This window comes from Caloenas nicobarica, chromosome 11 (genome assembly GCF_036013445.1).
Source record: "Caloenas nicobarica isolate bCalNic1 chromosome 11, bCalNic1.hap1, whole genome shotgun sequence".
Taxonomy (NCBI): Eukaryota; Metazoa; Chordata; class Aves; order Columbiformes; family Columbidae; genus Caloenas; species Caloenas nicobarica.
The window spans coordinates 4,250,586-4,269,869 of NC_088255.1; the positions used below are offsets into that span (position 1 = coordinate 4,250,586).

Genomic DNA, 19,284 nt, shown 5'->3' on the forward strand with positions numbered 1-19,284 from the left:
GCGGCGGCTGCCAGTGTTTTTAAGGGGGTGGGGAGGGAAGAAGCTGGAGAGGAACAGCGAGAGGAAAACAGTCCCGGCAGCCCGGGCTGGGGGGGGCCCGGCTGACCCCGGGGCAAACACCAAAGCCAGTGGTTCTGCAGCTACTGCCCATCCCCTCCTTTGAAGGAACGCAGTCAGAGCCGAGCGGCACTTTGCACAGGACCTACCGATTGCACCGCTGTCACTTCTTTTCTACTGTAATTGGAGCGTTTTCATGGCTGCCTTGTATTTATGACAGCAGGGTTTTAGTCCTGTTTTACCAACTACAGCAGAAGGAGAAATGTCTAGAAAGATATTTAAAGGGCCTCTGCACACCAAAAAAATGCAGATGCCTACCTGCTGAACCAAGTTCTCCAGAGCTGGCTAGGATTGTTTCTGTTTCACACCTGCCCTGAAGAGATCAGATCAGGTAAATATTAAACTCCCCAAATCCCTAAAAGAGGAGAACTAGGAGGCATAAATTCGAACTAGTAGGAGATTAGCTTGAAGCAGTTAAAATACTTCACACAACAGGTAACACATTGCTGGAACTTGTTGCCACAGGAAAAGACAGGGGCAAATTGTATCAACTGGTTTGCAACAGGATTAGATAAATTAGTGATGACATGTCCACAAACAGAGCACAGATTGTATGTGTTGGGGGAGTAAGAACACAGGACCATGGAAGTGGCTGCTCACTGCTGGTGTCCCCACACAGCACTGCTGGAGACAACACAGGGCTGGGTGAGCCACAGGTCTCATCTAGGGCCTTTCTTACCCTCCTATCCCAAATTACAGCATAACTATGAAACCTTGGAGCTGCATGGTTGTGACAGCTGCACTCAACCCCTGGACCAGAGTGGTGGTGGCTCAGTACAGGCTCCACAGGAGGCCAAGAACTCCTCCAACTCCCCCACAAGGAGCAGAGCGACAGGGAGCACCAATGCATACAGGCTTGGAACATCAATCATGTGATAAACATATGAATAGCAGGTGGCTTTTCCAAGACCCATTTATCAAGGAACAAAGAAAGTTGTGGGTACAAGGAGCCTCGTGCATACCTTTCCTGTCACATATGAGCTGACTGCAAGCCAACCACTTTATTGCATAAACATGCCAGCCTGGGTGAGCCTGCTTTGAGCTCTCTCTGCTGGGCAGCATGGCCACAATCTCCCCTTGAGCTGGGAGGTTGCTCCTCAAGGCAGAGAGACCTTTTACCAATGACAGACCTTTGGTAAGAGACTGATATCGCATATAACCTTGTAATATAGGAACCTTGATTTTGCCTTGGTAACTTTGATTGCGTGCTGAATTGATACTAATGAAACATTACCAATCCATGTGGCTATTCTATATTATTATAACCTCTGTATCCCTTACCCTTATTCCTTGTATCTCTGCCCTTAGACATAAACCATTGACCAATTCTGGGACTAATATTGGATCTAGACACACCTAGGCTCCAGAAGGAGTTTAGAAAGCATGGGGGTCCATTCTGAACCTTGTGACTTAACAGAAGGGTTTTACTTAACGTTTGCATCTCCAGTCTCCATGTAAATAATTTTAACTTGAGGCTAACTCCATTTTCCTCTGTATATTTATTCCATGCAGTAATTAAAATTAGGTAAACCTTGCCATCAAATTTATTGAACCTTGATAAACCCCTGTTGTACTTGGTTAAATTCCATCTAATTCATTAAACTGTCAAATTATTATTTTACCTCAATAAACCATATTGCTGCTTCTTTCTTTCGAGTGAAGTGCATTCCACGCATTCCATGACAACAGTCATCTTTGAATCATTTTTCGATGTGCTTCCTTTTCCCTTCAGCTCCCCGAGGACTGTCACACACCGTGTGCCTTACCACCACGTAAAGACATGGTGTGTGAAATCTGCAGAGTTGGGAAAGTTCCTACCCCTCCTGTAGTCCATGCCTGTGAAATCAAAGTACATCTGCACTCATCAGAAGAAAAAAACATAAGGTGTGATTTTGATTTACAGATAATGCCCTGTGCAATTACAAATAGAGAGAGATGAGAATTAACCATTATCCTTACAAAGGAAATTGTATTTTAAGACAAAATATCTGAAATTTCTAGTACCTCAGTTGCAATCCTATGAAATATGGTGTCCAAAGACACTGTTTGCTTCACCTGTCCTAAGAAACAAAGCTGCTGAACACATTAGGTCTATGTTTATTTTATTTGGAAATAGCCGTATGGTCTATACATACAAACTTCAGGCAGTATAGTCAATTTGTTAGATGCAAAATATAGTTCTTACTGGCAACAGCAGGTTTGTATGAGAACCATGCCTGTATTGGGAATTTTACTCAATGGGAAGCCATTCTAGAACAGAGGTACCAGGATAAACCTCACATACAGGTAAAAGAAATCTAAGCTTGCACTGAGAAAAACTGCAAAGATTTGGTCTTTAGCAAGCTTGTATTTTATTAATGAATCTAGATCTGCAGTAACATGTTAAATTAGTGGTTTGAATGTATGAGGTTTTTTGGTGTTTTGTTTCGGTTTTGTTTGTTTGTTTGGGTTTTTTTGACTTGCAATTTGAACAGGTATGACAAAAACTCACTTAAGAACACTTACTTGAAACTTGGTCTTCGTTCTGTAGTACTGCTGGTAAATTTGCATCATAATACGGACCTGCTTGAACACAAACAAAATAAAGCAGGAGTGTAAATTAATAGAACAGCACAGGGACATAATTACAGGTCAGATACTGTCTGACAGAATTATAGAGAGACCGGGCATTTGGAAAACGAGCTCTCTGTTCTCAGCACTAGACAGTGATTTGCCATGAACGAACCATTCACGTTCAAGCCATAAATGCACATTATGGCCCCAACTTCTGCGCCCCCCCCTACTCCCAGCGTGTCCTTCTCCACTGACTCCTGCAGCACCCGCCACCAGTCCAGACTGCAGCGCCCTGGCCTGGACACGAGCACCACACACCACCTCAGTCCGTTCGTCAGTCCTAGAGGAAGGAGGGAAAGAAAGACGGCACAAATGGGATTCCCCCTTTCTCCTTTGAGTCAGTACAGAGCTGAAACGTGCGTGTGTTTGGCCACGGACCAAGCAAAGCTGAAACCACCACTTTCAGTGAGGAATCCTCATAGATTGCCCTTTATCACCATACTCTCATATTCACTTTCTCACTGCACACTTCTGTAGGTACCCTTGTCTCATCAGCATCATATCATCTCTTAAAGACCTTTTATTGGTGTGTTACTTGTATTACTTAGATCCGGCTTTTTTTTTTTTTCTGTTTCTTTCCTTTATCACTTGAATTATGCATTTCTTAAGTGTTTGGAAAGTACCTGCCTTGTAATGGATGCAACCACAAATAACACCTTAGTATTAAGTTTACAAAGCTGAAATTCAAAACATAACAAAGTTAGTCAACATCAAAGCTGGGAAAAGAAACCAAAAGCTCTTACTTTAAAAGATCACTGATCAACCCACTGACCAACAAACTCGCTCGCCTTCTCAAGCTTGACAATGGCAAGTTTTACACATGCATCATCTGCTTTTAAGTATTTATTGTGCCCATCTCAAGTCTGATTCATACACACAAGTGTTGAAGTAGATCACAAAAGTACAGGAATAGCTCTGAAACTGATCAAGGCTATCTTGGGACCAAATCTATTTTATATATTGAATCCTTAGAGCCTACATGTTGCTTTGATAAGTTATTGGTTTGTAATCTATCATCATATTAAGATGACACATTGAACACTAACATTTATAGACAGGGAGGTAGATGAGAAGCATTATCAGGCAGGAAATACATTCCTGTGCTATGAGTCACACCACAACTGTTGTATGGACATGATAAAACATCAACTATATGCTTGCAAAAAACAGCAACGTTTTTAGCCATATTTCCACCTCATTTTCATTTTTAAATAGCTTCACCAGATTACAGTTTTTCTTTTATAGCCACACTTCTCATATAGGTAAGCTTTACAAATTTAATAGATTTTGTTAACAGAACCCTATATTATCAAGTCAGTAACTCACTGAATTTTTGTTAGGAGTACAGTTGGAAGTCACTTATAAAATATGTAGGAATTACTCGGAAGTCCAAGGCAAATGATAGGAAAGACTAAGGCCTAAGCTGTATAGAGACTATGCTGACACAACACAAGGGCTTCTGTTGTAACTTGTGTAATTTATTTTTATGGCCAGTCTGTGCACATGGTGATTTAGGATTACCTGGATTACTTACCTGGAGAAAAAGGGCTTGGTAATATTACAGAGGTGGCAGAATTTCCCTTTTATTATGCATTATTAAGATTTCAGCACATTCTGTCAAGCATGTAGATAAGCAGTTTGTATGGCTGCATAATTGTTTGCAATCTCCAGCAAGGCAGAAGCACCGCTTTTTGTTGATGAACAGTGTAGTGGTTGCGGCTGGGATAGAGTTAATTTTCTTCCATGTAGCTGGTGTAGCTCTGAACTTCCCCTATCACTTTCCGCATGCATATAGTTATGCTAGCCTGCATGAGATGATTACACTTTATTCTACCTTTCCATACAGCCTCTGAAAATATTTCAGGCTCAATATCTACAGTAAAAATGACATATAAAGTTTTTGCATAAGAAACATAATAAAAATAAATAAATAATAAAGAATCCTTGACAGTTTCTCCTACAGAGGAGCCTGTGGTTTCAAGAGACTGCACCTAATTCAGACATTCATGCAAAGAGAAGCTTCTACCCAAGTGCCACAAATATGTTTGCATTTCATATTATCTTTAATACGAGTGATCCTTCTATCATGACATTTTGTAGTGAAAAAGATCAAATGTTTTATGCAATTCAGAACAAGGCAATTAGTTCAGAATAAAAATTTTATTCATGTTTTTCTTCTGTTTCTACCCCTCCTCCTAGTGTTTCCTCAGGAAAAAAAAAAAAAACCAAAGCCTAGCAGCAACAGATTTAAACTGAAATAAATAAATACATACACTGTCTAGCAGGATTATTTCCAGCTAGTTAAATGTCTTTTCCAGAAGATGAGTATATTATTTAATAGCAACAATTTAACCAAGAGTTGATTCAAAATAATTAAAATTCCAAGCTCCAGAACAGATCTTTTAAACATAAGCCAGCAACTTCTGCCAAGAAAAAAAAAAAAAAAAGCCTCCTCCTGGCATGCCTGAGCACATGGGTCAGGTTAAGAAGTTTCAAACAGGAAAGTACAACAGAAATTCTGTCCTACTGGTATCCCCATGCACTCCACTTGACAGCCCAGTCCAGCGGGAAACTGAGGCAATGATTTTTGCTTCAGTAAGTGTAGGAGGCCCTCAAACTATGATGGCAATATCTTAATTTTGCTATTCCAAGGGTTCTTGCAAGAGTCAAGTCAGTGGTAAAAAATTCAAGAGTAATTTATCCTTACTGAGTAAGCCCAGCAGTGCTATCTGCTGCCAGCTTAAGGGCACAAATTAGAGTTTTTCCTCTTTGTTACTATCGCAGAGACCCGTCCAGGCCAACGTTTCCTAATTATCTTGCTCAACCCCTTTTCTCTCCACAAATGAACTCCGTCATTCAGTTCCTGTCCCTCATCAGCCCAAAAAGCAGCGACCACGCAGACAAAGCTGTGTTGCTTCCCCAGCCGGACCCACTTCCCTGCCCTCTGAACACCTCGTGTGCCACCGCCAGAGCACGAGGCCCAGTGCCCACTTCGGCACACACTGCACAGAAAATTACCTGTCTCCTACGTTTATACAATTAGTTCCCACAGGATTCACAATACAGGCTGGGATGGAGCAGGGTCACTTCGACAAGTGATTTAAGTCCGTTATTTAAGTCTGTTTACCAGTCAAGTGAGAGTTTCTGCTGCGTAGCTGCCGTGCACAATGAAGTCATCCTCTGCCGACCCACAGCGCCCACGTTCTTCATCGTGGAATCTGTCAGCAGAAGCATGAAGACAGATGGTTACAACCTACCTGTGTGACACCTAATTTAAGTCTTACTGTGTTTGCTGTGGTTCAAACATCCATCAGTCTCTCTGCATGAAAAAAACAACAAAATGATATTCAAAATCTACTTCAAGGTCACGTCCTTTCTTATTTACTGAATCAGGACACAACATACAAAATTGAGATGAGTTCGATCACGTCAAGCTGGACTAGAATACTGTCTTCCACGTTGCATATAAGACTGTAAGAAAGAGGAAGGGCAAGGCACAGATTACAAATACACAACATTTTCTCCAAAGGCTCTTCCAAACTGTGACGATTTTCATCCCAGGGACCCTTCCAAGTCAGATGTGGCTCCCTACAGTTAGCAGTCCTCAGCATATTTCTATTCCATCTACCACTTTGCTCTCTCAACACAAGTAGACCTTTAATATCCTTTGGAAATAAGCTTCACAAGTCTACCATGTATTGCATCAAGTACATGTCCTGGCTCTCCTAGGCTTATGTGAGGTCTCCAAAGTTCTTGTATTAGAAGCAGTGCTGGACAGCTAATCTTTGCCTAACCTCAGTAATGGTTTTGAAACCTCTGTCACATCCCAAGTTGTCTCTTTTCTGAACTGAAGACTTCTGGCCTAATTATCTCCTCCTCACACTGATCAGGCCTGTGATCTGCACAGTGTTATTGCAAGGTTTGCATCTCCTCTTGCAGACTTTCTAATCAAGTTTCTCTCTATGAGTCACTGATACTATCTAAAAAATTGTTATCTAAAAATTTAGTCTCTGCATTTTGTGTTGTAAGATTACTTGTACTTGAAAATATCTTGTACCTAGAAAGGTTATCTTATATAATTGAAATTACTTCATTGTAACCAAAAGTTATTTAGTTTGTAAATTAATTTTACAATAGACCAATTGCAATGAATTCAATGTCTCCCCTTTTAATGTAACAGCTGCCAACAAGATGGCTCTACAGAAAATGCAACTAAATCTGAATTTTAAAACAGAGAAAACTTACGTTCTGTTACAGGAAGGAAGGTATATTTCAAATATTGCAATGTTTTCCAAGTAAAAAACTTCCTGTAGTTAACTGCATGCAAGTGTCAAGCTAGATTTACCAATTTGTACGTAACAACGTAAAACTAAATACAGCAATTTGTAAACAAACGAGAAGTACTTGCTTCCAAATGTGAAAAAAAAAAACAGAAAGAAAAATAAGATCACAACTGCTCTCTGGCACTCCTTATTAGTATTCACTATAGTCAGATAAACTGTTTTATAATGATTTGACAAGCCTGGGTGCGTGGGGAGGAAGAAGAGGGAGGGTGACATTTTCCTATTGTATTGCAGTTGTATCTCTGCAATCTCACCTTGTGGAAGAAACGCAGTGTGTATCATAGGAGCAGCTAAAATTCGTAATCTTAACCAGCAAGGCTATTGAAGCTTGTTTTCCAGTAGGCTCATGCCTGGTTGTTGACTGAATTATTTTCAACATTTTTATCACAATTCTGCATTGTGAGTTCATCCCTTACTGACAACTGTCTGAAAACTGACACAGCAACTTTAACTGAGCTAAATCTGGGGCTCTCTCTTGTGGATTCTTTATTCCACAGGTTGAGTTCATGGTGCATTCTTTACTACAGCACCAGTCTGTGTATCTTTCCCCTCTTCAGAACAGAAATGATGGGTGGGTCCTGCCTTTGAGATATCTACATCTCTCTTGGCTCTATAAACTATTATTAATATAAGGGACAGATAAGAAAAGACTTGAAACAACAGGATCCCTAAGAGACAAAGCTAAAAAAGAAAAATAGTCGATAATATATTTCAAAACATTTGAACAAATATTGTTATTCTGCAGCTTGTATTAAAGTACTTCCAGTGTTAAGCTTTATAAGCACACACAAAATGGTGCTATCCTTACCAAAAACTCTATGTTAATAAAATGTTAATTCATGCAATTTTGTAAATAGGTTATGGAAGAATTTAGCTTATTTAGTATTTTCAGAAAAGTAGGGTGGCATGCACCTATGACTGATATTAAAACATATTTGAATAGCTTTAGTATTTCAACTGAAAATGTTACCATCTTATGTATAGAATTAGGTAGAGCACTATGATGATTATTGTGGCGATTACAAACAGCATTGTGACGATTATAAATGTTGAGTTTATGATCCCACCTAAGTTTATGTTGCTCCCACAAACGTTTTCCAAAGCGAGGAAAAAAGCAAAACACACACATCTCAACAAGCTGTTTCTGCTTAACCATCAACATTGACCACTACCAGTTACTAAGTTTCAGAGGCAGGAAGTTTCTCACGTTCCTCTCAGTATAATACATATACCCATTGCATCAATGTCAGTCACCCAACTGGTAACCTGCTTGTTACCTGGTTTGTATCATTGTTTAGTCCTGGTCCATCTATACCAGCACTCTGTGCCAGAGAAGCTGCACATGTACGCAAACACACACCTATATGCATGAGTAAAGAAAAGTTTTACTAGGTCTTACAAATACCAAGGAAATACTGGATTAAAAGAGATCCATTTATTCTGATGCTCCTTAGTTCAGTTTTTCTGCAACCCTTTTTAACTAACCCGCGCTATGAGAAAAGGCAAATCTTCTCATGTTTCAAGACCTGCTTCAATCCATCTGACAGATCAGAAGAGCCCCATTACACATTTCACACGAGAACTCGTTTTTTCCCTTTCCTGTAACCAATTACTACAAAAATTGGAAAGTATTGGATATCTATCTAAGAGGTGCAGTGGTAAAGGAATTAGTCTTCCAGAACATTAGACAGCCTCACACATAGGTTTGATGCTTCCCTTTTAGTTCAGAGGGGAGAAATGAGTCAGGCACACTAGAATCTCGTTTGCCTTTGGATCGAGGACACATACTGTTTAATTACCGTTCAAAAGCATACAAGCATGAAGGAAGCAATAAGCATGCACAGATTATTTCTTTGCTAAAACCTTAACGAGGAAAGTTGCTCCCAAATGGCTGGAAAAAGGCCATTTTATTCTGCTCTTGCCAGTCAAGCAATGCAATTGTTGGTGCATATGCCCATTCATTTATAGGCTTGTATCCGGTATATCAACACAAAATTCTATTAATAAAAAAAGCCTTGAGTTGGACGCTCCCAAAATATTAAGATTTGCTTTTATTACTAATTTTAACCTCACTGATTATTTGGGGTTTCATTTGAGGAGGGAGCTTAGGAGGAGAATCTCCTGCCTTCAGGAGTTTGTAGCTTTTAAGGGAAAACTGCCAGGCTTCTAAACCTGCAGCATTTTAGGGATACAAATCCAGCCTTTAAAAGGGCAAGCAAGCCTTCTCACTAGTGATCAGAAGCGATTCCTCAAATCTCTATTTTCTGGAAATCATTATGTTCGTATTACTCCACTTGCTTTAGCATCCTCCCGCTCCAACATTTTCCTTTCCCCTATTTCCTTTCTGTTCCTAAAGGTCACCTGTTTCTCCCCTTTCTTCCACATCTTTCATTGTCTTGTTCTTCTTACAGTTCCTACATCCCAAAATGTGGTCTCAGCAGGACTGTAAGAGCTGGTGGCCGTCATAACAAGGAACTGCTTCACTTCCACATTGTTTGGATAGGATGATCAACTTGCTGACTTCAGCAATAACAGATACTCGCCATTTTCAATTAAAAAAAAAAAAAAAATCACATGATAGCAAAGTTTAAGAACACTAGGAATACATTGTTGGCCAGACTAATGGTCCATCCAGCTCAGTATTTGATCTCTAAGTGCAGCAAGAGGTGTCCAGAAGAAAGCACACATCTGCCAGCTTTCTATAGCTCCTTTCCCTGATATTCCCCCAACATCTACTGTTGTTGTGCTGACCGTTCCCACCATCACAAATTTCTCTAATGCCTGGTTAGGCCAACTGATACAATCTGCCCCTACACACTCTTACTGGGGCAAGGAATAGAGCCTGTTGTGTAAAATACTTCAATTTAACTACTTGAAATTTATGTCCCCACTTTGTTCTGCTGTTTTGTGATTTAACACACCACATATTTCGTACAAGCAGCACTATAATATTAAACAATTGTCAAAAATATAGACCTATTCCAAGGCCACTTAACTATTACCCATTTTTCATAGTTATTTAGGACAGAAAAGCTTTAGCACTGCCTTGTAGCCTAACCTTACACAAGGCAGGTCTACACTAGTGCTACCGCAGCCTTACACCAACACTTTGGACCTAATTCAGCTCTGACTTGAACACAGCTCCTAGTAAAGCCAGCGGGAGCCCTGTCTACGCTTGTCAGCACTGAGTTAGTCCCTGGTACGCCTACAGCTTTCCATCGTCCGCATTGAGTTCTCCAAAACTCGCTGGGTTTTTGAAGGGATCAGGAATCATGTACGGACCAGGGGGGACTCTGCACAGCCCTTGTCTGCCCTGTCGTTGGGTCTGTCAATCACAGCCTGTTCAGTTTCGAAAGCTGTGGAAACAAACAGTGATGCAGCATACTGGTTTCTCAAAGAATATACAAGTAACTTCTGCCTTTTTTTTTTTCTTTTTTTAAAAAGAAATCCACACTTCTACATTACATTCCAAACTCCTCAATTTCTACTTCAACATGATTTTCATTGTGTAATATTATTGCTCCCATATTCAGGAAATATAAAAACTGACAAAAACAAGAGCTTAACTGTGAAGCAGTAAAACAGGAAAGGAAAGAAGTGTTAGGTAATTATATTTAACTACTTTCAGTGGCTCAGTAAACCTGCTGAGCCAACACTGCTTCTCTGAAAAACTCCTTTAAACCAAAATCCTTGCATTAACCAGTTTCTTCATCTATAATAAAATCTGTTAGATTAGCAAATTTGTATTCATATTCATTATGATGGCCTACCTAGCACATAGTAACGGTAGTTAGAATTACAGAAGAGATCTCTGCAAATCAATTCACCTCTAATCCTATTTATCTTTGAACTACTGCTCTGCTTTCCTAAATAAAGTGGCCCAACCCAAGACAAGCTAAAGGTTTCACACATCAAAATATAACCTCTCCAAAACATACCTTAAATGCATAACAGTTTCCATTATCTGTGAGAGATCAGGAGAGAGTGGAACAAAAACTGTTACAAGCACTTCTCCCATTTTAGGTCTGTGTGATCCCCACTGCTGAATGCAGAGCAGTAAAGCTTTAGGAAACCGATGGCAACATTTGCAAGGTGCAGGTTTTGTTCATCTGTAAACACCAGCCACACAGAACAAACACTTGCCTAGTCATAGTGGTGACTACAGGTATTATAACTCAATTTCAGGTTAGAATCAGTTCTGACTGAGGGAAACAACACATCTTTAACAAAAGACTTAACACAGCCTCTAATTTTAGAAAGCGGTTTGCATGGGATTTGCACATGATTCTGAGAGGTGACCTGCTTTTTATTTAGTGGAACAGTGTTTCTAAACCTGTTGGATGTTGTAAGACACTAAACTGAGATGGGGAAACAGCAGCAGCAGTGAGGCACGAGGAGCAGCACAGCCGAGGAGCGGAACGGGTGAGCAGCTTGCTTCCCTACAACGCCTGCAACTCTGTCTCCATACTGACCAACATCCCCAACCTTCACTATTGAGGAAAAGAGGGGGGAAAAAAAAAAAAAGTATCAACAGTACTTTAACTTATTTAAAGTACAACTTTAACTTAACCTAGTCAAACAAGAGCAAGAAATAAGTTCTCATAGGAGAAAAAAAAAAAAGCCTGGCTTCTAATTGAAAGAGGAGGAGGTTTGCCTTTCAATGATTTTTGGATGAGAAGTTTAACACAAGCTACAGTGTGAGCGTCCTGTCCTCGTCTGGCCACCTTGGAGGTGCCCTCGGGGCAGCCCCAGGGCAGCTCCCAGCACGGCAGCAGCCGGTGCCCTTTCTGTTCGTGTCCAGGGGGGAAACGCTGAGCCGCAGTGAGCCAGCACTGCCCCGGCTTCCTCAGCCACAGTTACATTTTTAAGTCATTACGGTTTTGATCACTAATTTGACTTGTGTAAATTGCGAATGAATTGTCTGTGGTGTAAAAGACAACACTTTTTGAAGAGTCCCTTCAGTGCATCAGTTCCCCAAGAAGCAGGACCTCAGCATTTCACCACTGAAGACACTAACGCAATGAAGTTCAGTTACAGAAGTAGCGTCATGAGCCTTGAAACTGGGCTGAACAGCCCTGGGTTTAGAAGCTGCTGCTCTTGCTGCTACAGTCGAATCAAAGTCCTAACAGGAGGGACTCGTGCCAAGACACACTGTTTTACATACGACATGTAAGAAGAGCGAAACGGCACACGCACCAGCTAACCTGACTCACTGCCTCTGCCCTCACATGAACATGACTAGATCTGTTAACGTTTGGTAGGTTTGTTTTTATTATAACCAAGTCCTATTACTGCTGACCGGCATTGCCCTTTGAACACTTTCCTTCACAGTCTCCTCCTGAAGCAACCTGCACATTTTTTACTTGCTCATCTTCACTTCTTCTGCCTTTGATTATTTCAGCCATTAGCCTCTCCACTGGGTTGTTAATTTATTATTTTTTCCTCTCTGTGATTTTATGAGAAAACAATAAGCCAACACATGAGAAATGGCTTAACAAATTGGATCTGATTTTTCTTCTCTGATTTAGTGGTGAAAAAGGCAAGGCAGGACATGGACTCAAGAGGGCTGGAGGGAGGACGCTCATCAGCTGAGACACAACATAGAAGAGTTACACTTATTCAGAGTCATACTTATGCTTCACCTGAGCTGTTTCACTTTCCTGAAGCACTGGGAAGTGCTCCCCAGCACTAACTTTTTATTATCTTTTTATTTCTGAATCAGACTCCCATTGTGTCCTAGATTATTTCAATTTCCCTATTATTCAAAATCCACAGTTTCTGTCCTTGCATTAGCCTGGACTCTACTTTGAAAAAATATAATACTCCTGGATATCAGAGAAAAAAAAAAAAGCCTAGAAAAGAGTGTTAAAATTTAGGTTGAGCTGATGTTTGAATGGTTCAGAAGTGTTTCCTTTCTGTTAAGAGGAAAAAAAAGCACACAAAAAGGTTTTCTGCTTGCTTCTCTGGATGGACTTAAGGTTTATTTTCTATTTCTCCCAAGTTTCTAGGATTCCAGTGGCCCTGAAGGGTTCAGCCATACAGCTCTGTCTGGCTCTGTCTCATTTGCACTTTCTGTGTATTTTTTACGTGCATCAGAGCTGCCGCACATCTGTCACCGCTGCCGTGTCCCCAGCGCAGGGGTCGGTGCTCCCCAGACATAGTGGGTGCCGCTGCCGCACGTGCTGCAGTTTGCTCCGGGCTGTCCCGTGCAGGCGGCTCCTTTCAGCAACACCCGCCTGGCTGCCCATTCACTGCCCGGCTCTCCTGTACACTCTGCTGCAAATTCTGGGCAAGAGTACAAAAGGGCTGTGTTTAGAAAGCATCAACAGAAAGATTTTGCCATTAGCACTACAAGCGATTAGCTAAGAAATGGCATCAAATTCAGTGTGTTAGAGGAAATCAGAATCCCATATTTTCAGGTGTTCTGGCCCGGACAGTGAAGTACGACGCATTGCCTCTCACCCAGACCGTGCTCAAACACCCACGGTCAGACAACTATTGCCATGTCTTCTCTGCAGCCTGTTTTCATACATGCTGTCTACAGCAAGAGTCACAAAAATCTCACTTGGATGTCTGCATCTCACCACTAAGGAAGAAATATGTCTGGCTCAACATGGCACCAGGAATCTAGAATTAACAAATATTTTGTAGTTACATTTTTTAAAAATGCACATAAAAGGCCTGCTTAACTGACATCTATCCACAGCTGCCACCATAACAGGAAACCAAGTTAATTAAAAACATCAGCAAGTATAGCTAATAGGGGAAGTGGAACAGATAAATACAAACTGCACACAACTGTTATCGTAGATTATAAAAAAAGAGAAGCACTAGTTTTCCAGGGTTGTCAGCCTGGAACATTTGGATGTGGATTAATTTACCCATCACTAAAAATCAAATGAATTTAATACATCATGCACTACTTGGCAGTTAGCTTATTTTAATCAAAAGCCAAAACAAAATCCTGTTAACCGCTCAAATGAGGATGGCACTGTAGCTCACTGGTAGAGGAATAAAAGCCATTATTCTGATTTAGTTAGGAACTGGAGTTCTGTGAGAAAATTCATATTACTAGTGTTGCTTCAGATGGTATTTGTGACCCTCAAACACCTCCCTTAACCTCTCCATGCCTCAAATGGAAGCATGGAGGAGGTTACTTCAGAGGAAGTAACACCCACTTCTTTCCCAAGCTGGAATCTCTGAATGAATATTTGTGAAATGCTTTGGTTTTACTGATTGATAGGTTTTGGTAAAAGATACTATCGTAGTACAATATTTTTAGCCATACACACCATTCCCATGCACTTATGAGGCAAGCCTGAAAAATGTGCTCTGTACGATATACTATTGTAAAGAGAAATGCAATACTGTAATTTGTAATGGAGCTAAAAAAAATTATCAAGTGATGAAACAAGGGGAAAATAGGGAAAACTCAGCTTCTCTGTTACAGCACCCGCCCTCAGCTTCCCCTGCAGAACTATGTCGAAGAGATTTTCCCTCACTGACCACACGACAGACTGGGAACCAAAGAGGCTGCTTCCTACAACAGCCACTATAAATGACATCACACTAATTAACCTTTCTTTTATTCCACTCTATGATTAATATTGCAATGGAAAGTCAAGATAATGCGCTCATTAACTTTTCCATTCTTTGAACCGGCGAGGTGTCAAATTCAAGGAAAAGTGTTCAAAATTAGCTTGACTTGTCTCATTTTTTACTTGGTTATCTGCTCGGCATAAGAGACAGCACGTTTCTGATACATAAACAATTCTATAACAAGTACTAACCTGAAATTTTCTCTTTTGTACCTATTTCACCATACAATGGCTCATTCAATCAAGGAAGGCTTTTAAGCAGATAGTGGAGCTGCAGCCATGGCTAAGTGACAATAACAAGACTAGACAGCTTAAAACCTTGATATTGTTTCTGCTTCATACCCAAGCTGACACCCCACTGAGATCCTTCCACATTTGCCTCCCTTTACGGTACTGCAGAAAGGCACAGCTCATCACAAATAACAACATGTTAATGAGATTTCTATTGGGATTGCAATACATTTTTCTATTGGGACCATTTGGACACTACTATTTGCCTAATTATTCCTCTACTAATTAATTCTACTGGCAGTTGCAGATCTTCAGTTACATAAATACTCTTCTGTGTTTGCTCAATTAAGTGGAAAGATTCCTGTAACCTAATATGTTAACATTAGGATAAAAACAGCTGCATAATCTCCACCTAATACAGAAAATATTGGAGCTCCCTGAAGGAAAAGCATATCGAAGCTGCTTGAGACCTCTATTATTTCATCAATATAAGAAGATCCTTATTATTTTCAAAGTTGTATTATGATCCTTTTTTTCCACCTTTCAGAGCTAGTAAAAGGTACCAGCTTAGCAGTGAGTACAAACCAGCATCTCTTTGGATAGCTATGTGACAAGGAGCTTTAATACAACATGCCTGGCCAAAATCCACTTCTAGGAGATCCACAGAAAAATGGATTTTTCCCAGCAGGAAAAAGAGCGTCATTCTGCAGAAGGACAAGCTCTCTCCCACTGCCCACACAGTGTATTTCAGCAAGAGTTACTGTCCGAGCAGCTGTACTCACAGCCCCTTCATCATCCCAGGTGCTCCTCCCCAGATCCCACATCCCACACAATATATCAGGCTAAACACACGCTTCAGACTTGCACCTTTTTTTGGAACAACTATAAACAACTTAGATGAGCTTTTTCAGTAGCTCCATGTCACCCGTTTCTGTACTTTCCAATGTGTGCACAACAACCTTGTTTGGCTTGGCTCATGACTAGTACTTTACATAAAAATTTGCTTTTGAAGGCCAGAACTATATGCCAGCAGGTCAATACTGGAGCACTGCAGACAGAACTAGCTTTTATGAAATTAAAATCTAAAACTTGTGGACACATTTATGACAAGTAACTCTTTTAAATTCCATCCCGAGTTACAAAGAGTGTCTCGGGATACCTGGTTGTGACTGTCATCCAGTTGTATCATGCATTTGATAATTCTAAATATTCATATCAAGAAAGATTGCCATTATGGCAAAGTAGAAGTAGAACAAGTATTTTAATAACTCCACGGCATTTCGACAGTTCTCATGATTACTGTACTTCTAAAACAAATACCTTATGACACATGTGCAGACTGGTCACAATGTCTCTATTGACACTCTCTTATCATAAAGTTATTTAAGTTTCCAGTTGGAAGCCATCAGCTTTGAAAGAGCTGGGTAAGTATGTTCATGAGGTGCTGCCTTAGAGCTCCAATTTTAGTACTCAAAAGGAATAACAGTTGATAACTACCAGCCTCCAGGGCTACACAACACGCATGACTTGAAGAACATAAACAGGATTATTTAATGCTACAAAACAGAATTAGACTTCTCATTTTCTGGCACTGTAAAATTATTTCAACATGGATTAGCTCTAGGTTTTCCAAATATTATCAACATTAACAATTCTATTAAATGCGAAAATTTTCAGCTGTGTCAGTTAAAAAAAAAATCATGCCAACTAATCAAAGAGCCTCACAAGATAAAAGTGAAACTAAGTTCTTTCTGAAGGACACATCCCACTTAATACAAGACTCCTGTTTAATTGTCCAGCAATGAAGTGCATTCTATTACTTGGCATTCCTGCTTATTAGGAGTTGTACAAACAGAACTACTCCGCAGTAGGTTGGGCATGGATTTTACATTAGTCATTACAATAAAAATAATGTAGCTTTAAACCCCAACTAAGGATGCAGCAGATTATACACACAACCAAAAAGAATGTTTTGAATTTTTATCTCAACAGTTATGAAGGAGGAGAAAGTCTTGATAGGATAACCTTCACTAAAGATCAGGTTCCCTACAACCAGCTTCCTCTGTCAATGAAAATAAGTGGTTCAGAATGTCCTTGTCCTGTCTTCACCACAAACATGCAGTCTGGGTTCCTAAGGTGCAGTGTAGACTCTCCTTTCCCCCAAACCTAATCTAATCCCTGGCATTTAGGACACCAGAAGAACTTCTTTGTTGAGCTCTTTTCCACAACTTTTAACTTCTACTACCACATTTTTTCTTTCAGTTCCTCATATATATGTTCAGAACACAGCATATTTGATTTAAGCCAACTTGATTTGATATTTTGTTTTGAACACAAAGCAGAGAATGGGCCTATTGCCCTGACACAACCAACTCTGGCCTCTCCCACAACACGTACACCCTCCTGAACTGCATCAGCGAGGACCCTCCAAACACATTTCAGCAGGAATGACAAAACTCAAACTCAGCTATAACTTTTAAAATAGATGGTTTATTGCGAATACCTGTATACTGTATTCGCAGATGCACTTTTTATTTTTTTTTTTTCCCCTAAACCATCTTGTCCACATTCCACTGGCTATGCTTTACTCTGAGTGCATTTAGAGGTGGTCACCTTACTACCTGTCTTGCCAGCCTGATCTGTCTTTCTGAGATGGTCTGACTGATATACATGTAACTAAACTCTGAACTCAACTTGGATTTGATCTCAACTTTAATTTAGTTTTATTTTATAACTAAGTACACTGCTTTGTATTTAAGACTTGAAGGGTTGAGGGAGTTAGAAGTGGCGAGACACTTGCGTTTTTCTAATTATATCAGCTGATTTAAAAAAATACATTATCTTTATTATTGGAAAATTGTGTATCTCTCGAATATATGGATTGGACATGCAGTCCGTGAACAGATAAGTACCTGAGCTTGTGTAATTCATTCCTGAGGCAGAAGAGGCAAGAATCTTCCATTGTGCTGTAACACCTCAGACTGAAAACTGCAATTCAGGTACGGTTCTCCTTCCTTAAAAGGATAAAAGGAAAAAAAAGAAAAATCATTCATCTGATGATGACCAGAGAAGAGCCCAGCAATTTGTGGTGAGCTAAAGTCAGTATAAGACAGTCAGATATAGATCATCTTCCTGAATTGTACCTCCTACCATCCCAATTGTCAAAACGAAAAATCAACATGTTCCCAGAAGTGCAGTTCTTCACAAAACCCAAAAGATATCATGTCCTACCCCCTCACCTCCAATGAACAGAGGCTAATCAAAGGTTAAAGCAAGTTTTGGTAAGAACACAGGCTGGGTTAGACTACTGTAAAACATGCTTTAGCTGTGTATAAATCTGCTCTAAAACAAGATTTAAGAATAGCCCTTGTCCCCTAAAGACACTAAAGCAAGTGGATGTGTGTCTTGTACAAAATTAAGGTGAACGAGAAGATGACACGAACCACCTGAACTCGCCATCTGCCTCTGCCAGGGCGCTGCCGAGTCAGCAGGAAAGCACCACCTTATCATTCAGGCAAAAACTCAGACAAGTTAGCTCAGATCACCCATTTAAATTATTACGCTTATCTACTAGCTCATTTGCCTGAAGCAGATAACAGGACACTCACATCATCCTCCTGGATGCCTTGCAAAAGGCAGCAGTTACCAACGGTGAGAGAATTAGGAGAAGCTGCAAGTCAGGGGGAAACAAACATCCAGCTACAGCTGTATGTATCAAATGAACACTTCCATAGCAACTGCTGACTCAATCATCCCAATTTTCAGGGTTAAAGTTTAATTTAATTTTAAAAAGAAGCATAAAATGTTAATTTGAGCCTGTTACAAAAGGTAATGAATCCGCCTGTTTCAAAAAACTGATAAGCTATAAATGGAATAAAGAGCTATAGTTGATTAAAGTGATAGGTTTTGTGCATTTCTGTTGATGCTTTGGGGCTTTTTTTAACTGTAAATTTCCCAATACAAATGATTTAATGTAGATTTCTAAATATTTGCAAGAAAAATACACAACATACCACAAGGATGACGTGACAAAATGAATATCACCAACGAACATAGTTACACTATACACAGATAGGTGACATCTAGAGCCCTCCTTAAAGACAAAACCCCAGTTCTCTCGGTAGTAACGCTCTGTGCATCTCCACAAGAAGTTGTCTCGGTGAGCAGGAGCAGGTACCTTCACCTCGCTGTCCTTCCTGGACACCACAAAGCAAATCTACTCCCGTACAGCGGTAGCGGCCCTGGGGAGGGACGATGCCAGAGGAACACTGATGATTTTGCACAGCTCTTGCTACTCATTTACTACTCCAGGTGTATAGCACAACAGATCTAAGCAAGAAACACTTGCAAATATCTGGAAGCTTTCTGTTGAGTGCTAAAAC

The 19,284-nt window shown here is 40.2% G+C and overlaps 1 protein-coding gene across 6 annotated transcripts in view; it reads right to left on the minus strand.

Annotated features, from left to right (window-relative positions):
* Window positions 1–1,611: 1,611 nt before the first annotated feature.
* The window catches only part of NOL8 (nucleolar protein 8), a 49,536-nt gene continuing 31,863 nt past the window's right edge, over window positions 1,612–19,284 (minus strand). For 5 of the 6 annotated variants that reach the window (XR_010606810.1, XR_010606806.1, XR_010606805.1 and 2 more), the window contains 4 exons: window positions 17,815–17,916; window positions 5,858–5,948; window positions 2,623–2,679; window positions 1,612–1,953 (listed from right to left, as the gene is read on the minus strand). The gene's annotated coding sequence lies outside the window, so the exon portion shown is untranslated. Of the gene's footprint in view, window positions 1,954–2,622; window positions 2,680–5,857; window positions 5,949–17,814; window positions 17,917–19,284 lie in introns of those variants that run through there. The other variant, XR_010606809.1, reaches the window with a different exon arrangement.